We start from the raw sequence: 12,868 nt of genomic DNA, 5'->3' as shown, positions 1-12,868 counted from the left end.
TGCATGCAACAATCACAGACCACATATTCATTATTATTATTGAAAATGTTGTGCTCCAACACCCATTTGTCAGGAGCGTAGAAAAAGATGCATTTATTTTTGAATATATTGAATAAAATCTATCAGAGTGTGTTCTTACAGGTCTCTACACTCTGGCACATTGTAAAACTGTTTACAGCAAAGCATCAGCAGACAGAACAGTCAGGCATACAGGCTGAATTAAAATAACTGTATGAATACTTACTGAATTACAAATGGCTTATATTTTTTATGCGTGCAATTTAAACTTTGTATTTTCTAACTGTGAGAAGTTTGAGCTCTCTACCCATCCCAATAATGTCATCACTGTGGAGAAAACCTATTTAAATATATTCAATAACCCATATTTCCAAAGCATTGTTAAAAGAAAAACACATATATCATTCCGTGGATATTTCAGTCTCTTAATTTCACTTTAGGATTTCTGATGGTTAAGTTCATGTTGAAAATTTGCTTTGGAAAATGGACTTTTCTGGGCCCCAGAGGAAGAGCAGAAGAGAGCTGAATGCCCAACAGAGAGGATTATGTCAGAGAATGAAGTGTGTGCAAAATGTAAATAGAAACAAAATGCAAAGACAGGCAAATTACTTAAAACCTATATTTAATTTCAAATAGTACAAAGATTACATTCTAAATTTTGAAATGGATAAAGTTTGTTCTTTGAAAAATATTAGGTCACTTTGAATTTGATGCCAACAACATGTTCCAAAAAAGTTAAGACAGCAGTTTATCAGTGTGTTGCCTCATCTCTCATTTTAATCACACGCTGTAAGTATCTGGGAACTGAGGAGACTAGTTGTGGTAGTTCTGAAAGTGAACTGGTTTCCGATTCGTACATGTTATAGGATTTCAGCTGCACATGTTTTGATTACATAATGTGCCAGTTGTTTTCCGTGGGTATTGGATTTGTTTAGCAGTCATGCTGTTGTAGGGCGTGCAGAATGTAGATTGGCCTTGTCTTACAAACAAGGCTTTTCCCAGAAATCAATGCCTGGACGGCAGCATGCTGCTTCAAAACTTATCATTCAGCATTAACGTGTTTTCACAGATGTGCAAGTCACCCATGCCATGTGCACTAATGCATCCTCACACCATCATGGACACTGGCATTTGAACTATGTTTATAACAAGCCACTCCTCATCTGCCACTCTGAGCTGACCTGTTACCAGTTAACATTTAAATACCACTTGCACCCTCGCGGCCCTGGTTTTGTGCGTCCCCACCTAAATGTGCAAGGCATTAGGGTGTCCTAATTCTTTTATTATCCTCAACAAGGGTGTTCCCGGGTGCCCCCTATGTGCAGTTGATGTGCCTCTCCTGCAAGCCCAGAGCAGATGACATTTTCATGAAGGGAATTACGCATGTTCTACTACAAGCCTGTGACATTCCTTGCAGAAACATCAAAACCAATGTGATTTGAGTCACGTTATTAAGAGAAGTGTCCCCTTTCACTGTACTGATGCAAATGTATCACCAAGCAGTTCAGTCCATATTAATAGTTTTATTGTAAATTTGCTAGATGCAAGTTCCTTACAAGTAACATAGTATTATTACAAGTAACAATACAAGTAATAATTGATAAAATAACAGGACATTGCTGGTAACCCACTATTTATGCACAAATATTTACATTTCTATTGAGAAGCTTGGTCAATAAATCATGCTCTATATAATGGAGGTCACAGTCTGAACAAATTCACTCTTTGGTGTTTCCTTCAATAAATCTAGATATTTCATGTAAGGTTTTACAGAAAAGCTGTGGTGAACTCATCAGAAAAGCATTAACAGGTGTGTCCAGTGAGGATTATAAGGAAAGACAAGATGTTGTTTTGTAAAAAAGCAGAAAGGTAACAGACTCCAAATAAAGTGGAAAGTGGAAGTCTGAAGACTTAAATTCAAAAGCAACAAAATTCAGATGCATAATTTCAGTGCAAAAACATTCAGTGCTACAAATTCAAAAGTGGTAATATTTCAAAGTCTGTTGAGACAGATTTACTTCCATAGAACCACATTCTAGGTCTGTTTAGCTCTTCGCTTTGGTTCCACTGCCCTCTCTCCTGAGAATGAAGAACTGGGTTCAGCTCCCTCACCGAGTGAGTCTCACTCTCCAGCACACAGACTCTGCATAAAAGACTGGAGAACAGCACCACCTTGCGGAAGAGATACAGGATGAATGTTTCTTTATTTTGTACACTTGGTGACACTGTTCTTCTGTTCCACTAAACATGTGCAGTGTCTGAACAGGTTGGTCTCAAGTTGATTTAATACATATTTTAATAAGACAACATTACAGTACATGTAAAATGGATATTATTTATACGTATTCATGTTCAAGTGAATTATTTTTGAAGTCACTACTTTGTGAAAAATCTCTTAACCCAAAACCTAACCTTATCTGTATATCTGACCCTACCCTCATACCAAAATTTCATTATTAATGTAACTCTAAGCTGCAAAAGGTTAGAATTGTTTTAACACTAACCTTACACTAGCCTTAACTCTAAACATAACCTTAAACTTAACCTTAGGCTCAAATGTTTGAAGCTCCACCAGTTATTGTTTGTTCAATGATAGTTAACAGATGACCTTACTGTAAACTCAAATGTTAGAAATAAGAGAATTCTGTGCTTGTGTACTTCTCTAAAAACAGATGACACTGCTGTTTTGCAGCTTTTCCTTTGGGTAAATAACAGTAAATTTGATTATATTGAGCAAATCAGCAGCACTTGAGGTGGGCTTAGTGAACATGCTATTGTTTGGTTAACTTGGTATCAGCAGTAATTTTGATGTCTTTAACCAATTCAATTTGTTCAAACTGAATGACTTCATCTGTGAAACACTGTTCTCTGTTTGGGCAGCATGGTGGTGCAGCAGGTAGTGTTGCAGTCACACAGCTCCAGGGATTTGGAGGTTGTGGGTTCAATTCCTGCTGGTGACCCTCTGTGAGGAGTTTGTTTTGTATCTGCGTGGGTTTCCTCTGTGTGCCCTGGTTTCCTCCCACAGTCCAAAAACACACGTTGGTAGGTGGATTGGCGACTCAGAAGTGTCCGTGAGTGTGTGTTGCCCTGTGAAGGACTGGCGCCCCCTCCAGGGTTTATTCCTGCCTTGCGCCCAATGATTCCAGGTAGGCTCTGGACCCACCGCGACCCTGAACTGGACAAGGGTCACAGACAATGAATGAATGTTCCCTGTTTAGTTTTACATATATTTATAACATTTAAAGGAGCACATAATTCTGGTGTTTTCTCCTGTTTTAATGGGTCAGAATCAAAGATGCACCAAATGAATTGGGCAACATTTTTATTATTAATTATTTATTTAAGCATGTCTTTCTAGGAATTAAAAATTGTTCTTACTAGAATAAACATCAACTTGAGTGAACCTCAGGAGAAATTTGATTTGGTTTTGTGTGTTGGTTATGTTTGCTTATGTACCTGACGTTGTTAAGATGTTTTATCGATGCCAGTTTTTGCCTGTTCCTCTTGAGTCCTATTTGCTGATGCACAAGTTGTAAACTTCGTACATAGTGGTGGGTGTAGAGAGAGACTGCAGTTCTGTTTGGGAACAAGGGTTTGTACAGGTGGGTCTCCATTCAACACGTTCGCATGAGTTTTGCATAATTATGTCTGCAGTTAATAAATAACCATCTGTTCCCCCCACCTCTGTCTGACTCGGCTTTGGTCCAGAACATGGTCCAGAAATGGTGTAATATTTTTTGGAGACCTTTTTACAGAAGGCACATTTGCATTATTCAAAACTCTGCAGAAAGAGTTTAATATACCAAAGACCCTTTTTTTTTTTTAGAAATCTTCAAGTACGCAGTTTCGCTAGAAAATATTTCTCATTCCGCTCTTTACCACATAAAAATGCTGTTGATTCCAGACTGGACTTAGAGCAGTACGAAAAAGACACTGTATCAAACGTTTATAAAGCACTTCAAGAAATCAATCCCCCACATATTAAGCAGGCATGGGAAAAAGACTTGGAGGTTACACTTATTGATGAAACATGGCTGTGTAGTGTACAACGCATAAATACTACCTCTCTCTGCATAAGACATGGCCTCATCCAATTCAAAGTAGTACACCGACTGCATTATTCAAATGCAAAACTAGCCAAAATTTATCCTGGAATCAACTCTGCTTGCCCCAGATGCCACTATCATTCAGCCACTTTAGGACACATGTTCTGGTTCTGCAATTCACTAGTCAATTTCTGGACAGGGGTTTTTGAGGCAATCTCCCATATTTGTGGTGTGACAGTAGATCCTAACCCTATAACCGCTGTTTTTGGAGTATCTCCATTAGAAGAACAGTTTACTGCCCCTCAGGCGAATGCTGTGGCCTTTCCTACACTGCTGGCTCTGAGGTTGATTCTCCGGGGGTGCAAATCTGTCAAACTGCCCTCATTTAAACTTTGGGTAAAGGAAGTACTTGCTATGATTCTACTACAGAAGATGAGATACAATTGAAGAGGTTTGAGGGATAAATACATTGAAATCTGGGCTCCTTTTCAAGAATTTGTTAAACACACCTCAATTATCTGATTCAATATCGCTTATACATATATGGTTCAGTTGGATACATTCATACATAAAACTATAGTACACTGGTCCAATCAGTGCTAATTATATATCTCATATATATATATACAGGGGTTGGACAATGAAACTGAAACCCCAGTCTCTACACTATATTATGTGAAGAACTGAGGGGGAAAAAATCCAAGTTTCAAACCTATTAAAGTTTCTGTAGCGAAAAATATACAAAGAAAAATATTTAAAATTAAAAACTTCACTAGTTATTTTTAGGCTTTAATGATAGCTTTAAACATGCCATTTCTAATCTTTCTGGCCACAGATTTACATGTTTGTTTAAATAAGGGAAAAGGTTATAAAGTTAACTCTACTGTACTCTACTGTAGGTTCAGGGTAAGGTCAAGTTTTAAGGCAGATCTCACAATAAGTGGCCAGACATTCAGTTGTTCACAGACTCTGCACATGTTGAGTGGAGCAGGAGAACAGTGTCCTCTAGTGTGGAAAATGAAGAATGATTTATCATTTGTTTGTGTGTACTGTCCACTATGGGGTGCTGTTCTCCATTTCTTTACTCAGTGTGTGTGTGCACTGTAGTGATTGCTGTTAAAAAATCTTTTAAATGGTCATTTTCTAACATTTGTAGTATTTGTTTCTAATCTGTAATATTTATCTTTATGCTGTTAGATTGTTATGTCTCTAACATGTGTGAAATTTGAACATTGTATTTTTTTTGGAGTATTCTAGTGCTGTATTTGGGTGTTTAAGCCTCTTAATGGCCTCTTCATGATTTCTCTGATTGTGTCTGTCTTGTTCACCATCTGCTTCAGACATTTGTTCATACCCAATGTTCTCCCCAATATAGTTATGGCTAATTTTCATTACTCCCCTAATAACACACAATGCCACCAGGCTGGGAGGGTGAGGAACACATATTTCTTCCCAGGCATGATGTCAAATACCACTAATTTTTAACTGCTTCTAACTGAGGTGCTCAAAAACTTACAGGAGAATACCAAAGACACTTTTCCACTGAATGATCCCTACTCCACTCAGCTCGGCTCTGCTATTTTGCTTTTCCATTCTGCAAATCTGGTACCTGCTCGTTCGTGGTTCGAAGCGAGATGAGTAGGGACTAAACTGTGATGTGTGAACATTGCAGAGCTCTGATTGGACAGAGAGACTTGACAGTCACATTGAAATGCAGACATCCAGCACAAACCTACCATTTGTAAAATCTCTAGCTGCAGCAGAGATCAGATTTGTTTTTATCCAACTCACGACAGCAGCTTGTAAAATTACCCCGTGGTATTTTGAAGAGATTCAAATGCTCCTTGGATTGATGCTTCAACAAGGAAGGAACAAACTCTATTGATCTGTCTGAACTGATGACGGAGCTGTGTTCAGTCCCAAACAACAACAACACGCCAATACACAATGAGTAAACAACGCTTAATGTTACACTGTTATAAACTGTTTGCTATTGTTTATAACTTGGACAGATTAGCAAGTTGTTTACAAAAAAAATCCTGCACAAATATACAACAATCCGTAAGAAATAAAAAATTAATTTAAGGAGATTACACACCTTTTAAGACATCATTTATTGATAAGTATGTTACAGACAATGCTGTTACAATCTAACTATCATGAATCCACAGTGCTAGCATTTCTGTTACTGCAGTTACAAATAAATCACTGAGTTTAGAGGAAGAGGAGGGAGGAGAGCAGAGGAACCAGTATCATCATCAGACTCAGATTAACCCCTTCAGCGCTGTTACACAGGTCCTGCTGACAGCAGGTTGTCTTTGAAGAGATCTTTTGTGCTGCATCACATGCAATCTGGTTTGCACATCCTTTTAAAATCGCCTTTATGCCACTCCCTTCAACTGAGAGAGAGAAAGAGAGAGAGAAATGTATTGCCACAAGTAAAACTGATTTAATATATTGCTGCTGTCAGAACCACAACTTGTATCTTAATTTGTGACCTTTTTACACTCAATAAACATATTTTTTAAGATTAATTGTGCAAGAATTATTGGATAAAGCCTTTCTTTGTCAGCATCCATTAAATGTAAATACACTGCTAGTTGTCTGTGTGTAAAAGGTTTGGAAACACATTGGAGCACCCTTAGGGTTTGACTGAGTAACCGTATCATCAGAGCCCAGTTCAAGTTTTTTTTTTTTGTCTGGAACATCATGGGAAAACAAGAACAGAGTTTTCTAAAAACCATGAACTATGATGGACTATGGCATACAGAAAGATCTCTCTGTGAGAAATGGGGAACTAGGAATTCAGAGCTGGTTATTTTGGTCAGTTAAAATGACCCAGTGCTGAAACAGTTACATACTAGGCTCACAAGTTGACGGAGAGTCTGATAGCTTGAGTGCGTTAACCTGGCCTCAGGATTCTGCCAGTTGTATTCTGATTGGCTGTCTGTATCTCTGCGTAAACGTACTTCCATGTGTAGTTTTGTACTGGCTCTGCTACTGGTCTGACATGACTACCTACCTCCATGTCATGCCAAAATAGCAGACTTGTGATTGGTCCTTTTTGAGAGTCAGTCAAATCTCTTATCCTGCAGTACAGTGGCGGATGCTGGTCTTTCAAGGAGGAGAAGCTCAATTTCAGCCTACATCATAAAATGTGTTGGTTTATTTATACATAAATTCTACCCTCCGTTCGTTTTCAAGAAAATGATTTGTGACCCTGTCGTACCAACAAGGGGTCTTTTCCAGGGACTTGACTATTGTTCTCTCAATGGCCAGCAGAGCTAGGCTGCTTAAACGGCCTTGGCCCATGTGAAATGTGTCCGCCTGTGAGTGCTTTGTGACGGTGGAGGGGCTCAGCAGCACCTGCTGGACAGAAACTGCGATAGAAGTCAGAAAGAGTGATAGATGTCAGTCTCCAAACACAAGCAGCTACAAAAAACCCACCAGAAATAGAAGCTCGATTTGTCGCTAGTCGTTTTTAGCAAAGAAAATGCCGCTAAGAGAACTTAGAAAGTCTGATTCAACTCAGAACACCAAAGGGTCGCTGATTCGCTCATTTCGCTGTCAATCAAAAAGGGATTCAGCCTCAGACAAATCATCCAATCATCATACAGAAGCTGAGCGTCCGGGCCAGCCGAGGCCAGCCCACTGTCCCATAGACCCCCAGAGACGCTGAGCGTCCGATGGGCGGGACAAAGCCCAGCATTTATCCAATCACTCGTCTCGTTTCGCTGCACTTCGCTGCTTCGCAATTGAACTCCGTGGAGCGTCCACACTGTTTAAAGCACCGTGAAGGGAATGATTGAGAGGAAAGCCGTGTCTTTACCAGTGATAAGAAGCTGATTCTGAACAAACGTTGAGCGCGTTGTAGTGCATATTTATTCAATGACATGTACACACAACAGTATATATTTGGTCACTTATTTTTTGACATTTTAGGGGAAGCTGAACTTCCCTTGCAGTCTTAGAGCAATCGCCTCTGCTGCAGTAGTAGGTGGCAAAAGGTACCAGACTCCTCCTTGAGACCCTGGCAATGCGAAATTAGTTACATAGAGACTCTCTAAACTGGTCATCCAGGAAAATCGGAATTTGTATCTTGTGTTGTGCTGGACATAATCTTAAACTACACTGTCTCCTGTAAAATTGCAGAAAATGTGAGCGGTGAATGAAGGGACTGGGCTTGTTTAAGATGGTACATTGTTTATCTCACCTGTTGAGGATATGCAGCGGTCTTCAAGACTAGAGCATGTCACGACTGTGGGGTCACATGTTTGCCCCTGACACTTGTAACACTTCAGTGCTGCAGAAACCTGAAAAGCTTGTGAAATAAGAATAAATAAATAAATAAATAAATAAATAAAATAAATTAAATGTCTTATGTCTTATGTCCTTTTTGATAAAGCCATCACACACTGTACAAAAACAATATAAAAACTGACAGCTAAAACATACTCCCAAAATAAGGGGCAACTATCAAAAGTTGCCTTCTGAAATTATTTTTTTCATTAGCTTTTAAAACCCTTTAAATGTACATTTTCCCCATGGAGCACTGAGCAACAAAAAATATTTAAAATATGAAATGTTTTCTTCTGATAATATTTGTTAATGATAATAATGTTAACAATTAATGCTAAAAGTTGTCAACAAAACATGTCATTTGATCAGGAGTGCCCAAATCACTGCTCTTGGCTGTACAAGTATAGTTTGGCCAAAGAAAACATTCTAAATATTAAAGAAAACACCATGTCTGCATCAGGAATCCTCAGCTGTAAAATTAATCAAAGTAACTATAACCCAAGCACATCAAAAGCTATAAATATGAACATTAATCAATAATAATAATCAGCAGATAATAACCAGTAATATAATTTGTATAACTTGTTAAATCTGTATCAGTTTACCTTCAGACAGAAAGATACAGAGGAGCAGCAGCGAGATCAGGCGCTTCATTTTTGGTGGATTGTTGAAGTAAAATGAAGTGGGAAATGAGAGGGTGTGTAAATAGCTTTTCTGATAGGGTGGGGTTTTTAAATTCTTTTCACACTGAAAATTCCCCAATGTTGAGACATCCAATACATTTACTGTCAAAAACACACACACACACACACACACACACACACACCACTCTAAACTGTGTGAAAGAATATAATTACACAGAAACCTCAAATACATTTAACAGAATGTCAGTATTTACAGAAGGTACAGTTCAGTATACAGTAATCTCCAAAGACCTCAGGTTTTTCTCTGTAAGGGCTTCTTGACAATTCCATGTGAAACTGTATAGTTCCATGGAAAAATACTGTATTATTTAAGCAATGTAATAAAATTATATTTTTCCTTGCAGTCTCTGTGGTACTGAACTGAAACAATCTTTCACAGAAGTCTAAAAATATAAAGAAGTAGTGTTTAGTGTTTTATATATAAAGCAGTGTTTATTAATAATAATAATAATAATAATACATTTTATTTGTAATGCATTTTACATTTCAAAGAAATCTCTATGTGCTAAAGGATAATCAAACATAAAAGCAACAATAAAAGCAAACATTGAAAAAAATCCATTAGTTTAGTATAAATTACCTCAGTTCATTCTTGCTGCTTTGAAAGTATAGCTGCAAAAAATGGCATTTTGAATAAGGATGTTAATGATTTTAATTTTGATTTCAGTTCCATTTTGAACCAGACGTGTTGTGTCTTGTGACATGTCTGACTTTTTAGCCCCAGTGAGCCAAATTATGCAACACACATGTGTAATACATGTATCAGCAAAACCTGATGGAACCAGAAATTGTGACATCAGGTCCCACACGGGTGATATAAGAGTTCATCTTATTTAGTTTAGAAAGCACATATATACAAGGCATTATTTTTCCTTGCTGTGACGATGAATGATGAATGGCAGAGACTTATCGAACTTTGTCTTTTGACTAAAATGTTTATTTATAAACCTTATCTGTGAGGTTTAATTTCATTTTAGACATTTAATTAATTTTGTTTTACTGAATGAAAACTAAATCTATTTTGATTTAGTTTTAGTCCTTTAACATTAAAAATATATGACATTTTTATTTACTGAAGTTTCAATTCACTGTTTGAATTACCACAGAATCTCATTAGTAACGAGTTCTTTAGTTTTTTAGCACTTGCAGTCTGTGTTTGCTTTCATGCAGAGTTCTCCCGAATTTAGTGTGGGTTCCTACATTAAGTGATCCATAACGGTAAAAGCAAGTCAGTACTACCCACCTGTCTTTTCATGATTTTCGATGTTTGGAAGGCTCTTTGCCATTTTTCTGCTGAGAGCAGAGAGAGGAAGCCTATTGCCTAGGTCTGACCGAGGCACTTTTATTTATTTTTTTTACACGTTTACTTGGTTAATGAACGTAAATAATTCATTCATTCATTCATTATCTGTAACCGCTTATCCAATTCAGGGTCACGGTGGGTCCAGAGCCTACCTGGAATCATTGGGCGCAAGGCAGGAATACACCCTGGAGGGGGCACCCGGAGGAAACCCACCCGGACACGGGGAGAACACACCAACTCCTCACAGACAGTCACCCGGAGTGGGAATCGAACCCACAACCTCCAGGTCCCTGGAGCTGTGTGACTGCGACACTATCTGCTGCGCCACCGTGCCACGTAAATAATTAATAATTGTAATTGTATTATGTGTAGATTCCTGTGGCTGTCCTTCATTCAATATCAATGTCTCAAATTATTTTAGTTTACATTTCTGTGATTCTCCACAGAATCTTGAAAATCATTGGAACTTGGATTTTTTTGTATACGTTTTTCTCCCTTGTTCACATAATAAAGCACATAATGTTAATTACAAAATATAATTACAGATAAGGTGCAGCAGGTAGTGTCGCAGTCACACAGCTCCAGGGGCCTGGAGGTTGTGGGTTCGATTCCCGCTCCGGGTGACTGTCTGTGAGGAGTGTGGTGTGTTCTCCCCGTGTCCGCGTGGGTTTCCTCTGGGTGACTGTCTGTGAGGAGTGTGGTGTGTTCTCCCCGTGTCCGCGTGGGTTTCCTCCGGGTGCTCCGGTTTCCTCCCACAGTCCAAAAACACACGTTGGTAGGTGGACTGGTGACTCAAAAGTGTCCGTAGGCATGAGTGTGTGAGTATATGTGTGTGTGTGTGTCTGTGTTGCCCTGTGAAGGACTGGTGCCCCCTCCAGGGTGTATTCCCACCTTGCACCCAATGATTCCAGGTAGGCTCTGGACCCACCGCGACCCTGAACTGGATAAGGGTTACAGATAATGAATGAATGAATTACAGATAATGAATGAAATGAATGAATGAATAATGTAATATCAGTGATGTTGCTTTGGATTGTTCTTCCACAGATATTTTCTTCAGTGTCTGCAGTACAGGGGGAAAAAGCAATAAATAAAAGTTTGTATTTATTGGGAGATATATGGGAGATTTATTGTATTAGCATACAAGGTTGTTATCCATTGCATACAAAAATATATGCGTGTATATTGTGTGTGTGTGTGCTCACTGCCACAGATGGGTTAAATGAAGAAGACACATTTCATTGTACTACAATTGCACATTATCATTATTACTTTAAGCATGAAATCTGTCTGAAAATGAAATGATTTTTTCTTCTTTCTTCTGTTTTGTGGACTGGAGGCTTTTTATATTTTGTTTTGGTTTGTGTCTCATTTGCTAACTTCCTCTGTAATGTAAATGCCCAGCATTGGTTCCACAATTCTTAACGAGAATTTTCATAATGGTAAGTGTTAACTAGTGATCGACCGATATGGGTTTTTTGATGGCCGATGCCAATGCTGATTTTCAGACAGCAGTAGTGGCCGATGGCCAATATGTAAAGCCGATATTCCCATTCCTCAGGCAGTGAGTAAACTAAAGGCATTATCATGATTTATTTTTACAGAAAACCCTTAAATTTGTAAAAGAAACCATTTAGAAGTTCTGAAATATATATGAAGTGGTCAAAAGCTTATGAAAACCACAAAAAAATGTAGGCGCTTGTCTAATTTAAAAAAAAATGTTAGTGACTATAAACTGAAGAGTTCATGAGTCCCATTACTTTTTTCTTTTTAAAATTGTGTCTCCAGGGGTCTACTTTCATCAGGTAAAATTTGGAGTTGATACCTCCTACTGATTTGAAGTTATTGAAGCTGAAGCAGACAGTGGACAGATGGCCTCTCCAAGTGTCTCTTTAGACCACAAGCTCTCCATAAGGAAAATGATTACTTTTACTGCACAAATACAGTGTATTTATCTTGTCTAGACCTAATGTCAACATCTTAGTGTTTTTCTTTACTTTCAATGAGAAACTAGTCTCCTGTCCCTCACCAAGTGGCCATTCACCCCTCACCAAACAGTAAAAACCCTTAGTTATGGTGTGTTTTATTCTGATGTACTGAGTTTATTTCTGATGTTTACACTTGTTTCTCACTGAATACAGTGTTCCTTTAAATGACTGACGTGTTAAAAGGCGAGAGCTGCACTCTGATTGGCTGTAGAGCAAGGCAACCTCCCCCAAACCCCTGCTGCATTTAAATTTCACAGTGGGGGAAATTTAACTAGTAAAAGACATCTAAGCTTTGAAACATGTTTATTGACTTGAATATTGTTTGTGGAGCTTGTGGCTGTCAAACAGAACCGTTTGAGTGTCTCGCGCCGTGTCTGGGTCTGTTAGGCGCTGAAAACATGCGCTCTGCTGCGTGTTTGTCCCTCCTCCTTGGGTGCAAATCGCCATAACTCTGCCCCTGATTGGCCTACAGACTTGATTGACATGTCGTTGGAAAGCTGAGCGCCTACG

Source organism: Hoplias malabaricus, chromosome 2 (assembly GCF_029633855.1).
Source record: "Hoplias malabaricus isolate fHopMal1 chromosome 2, fHopMal1.hap1, whole genome shotgun sequence".
NCBI lineage: Eukaryota > Metazoa > Chordata > Actinopteri > Characiformes > Erythrinidae > Hoplias > Hoplias malabaricus.
The sequence above is the reverse complement of the archived record's forward strand: the minus strand, read 5'-3'. Positions refer to the sequence as shown.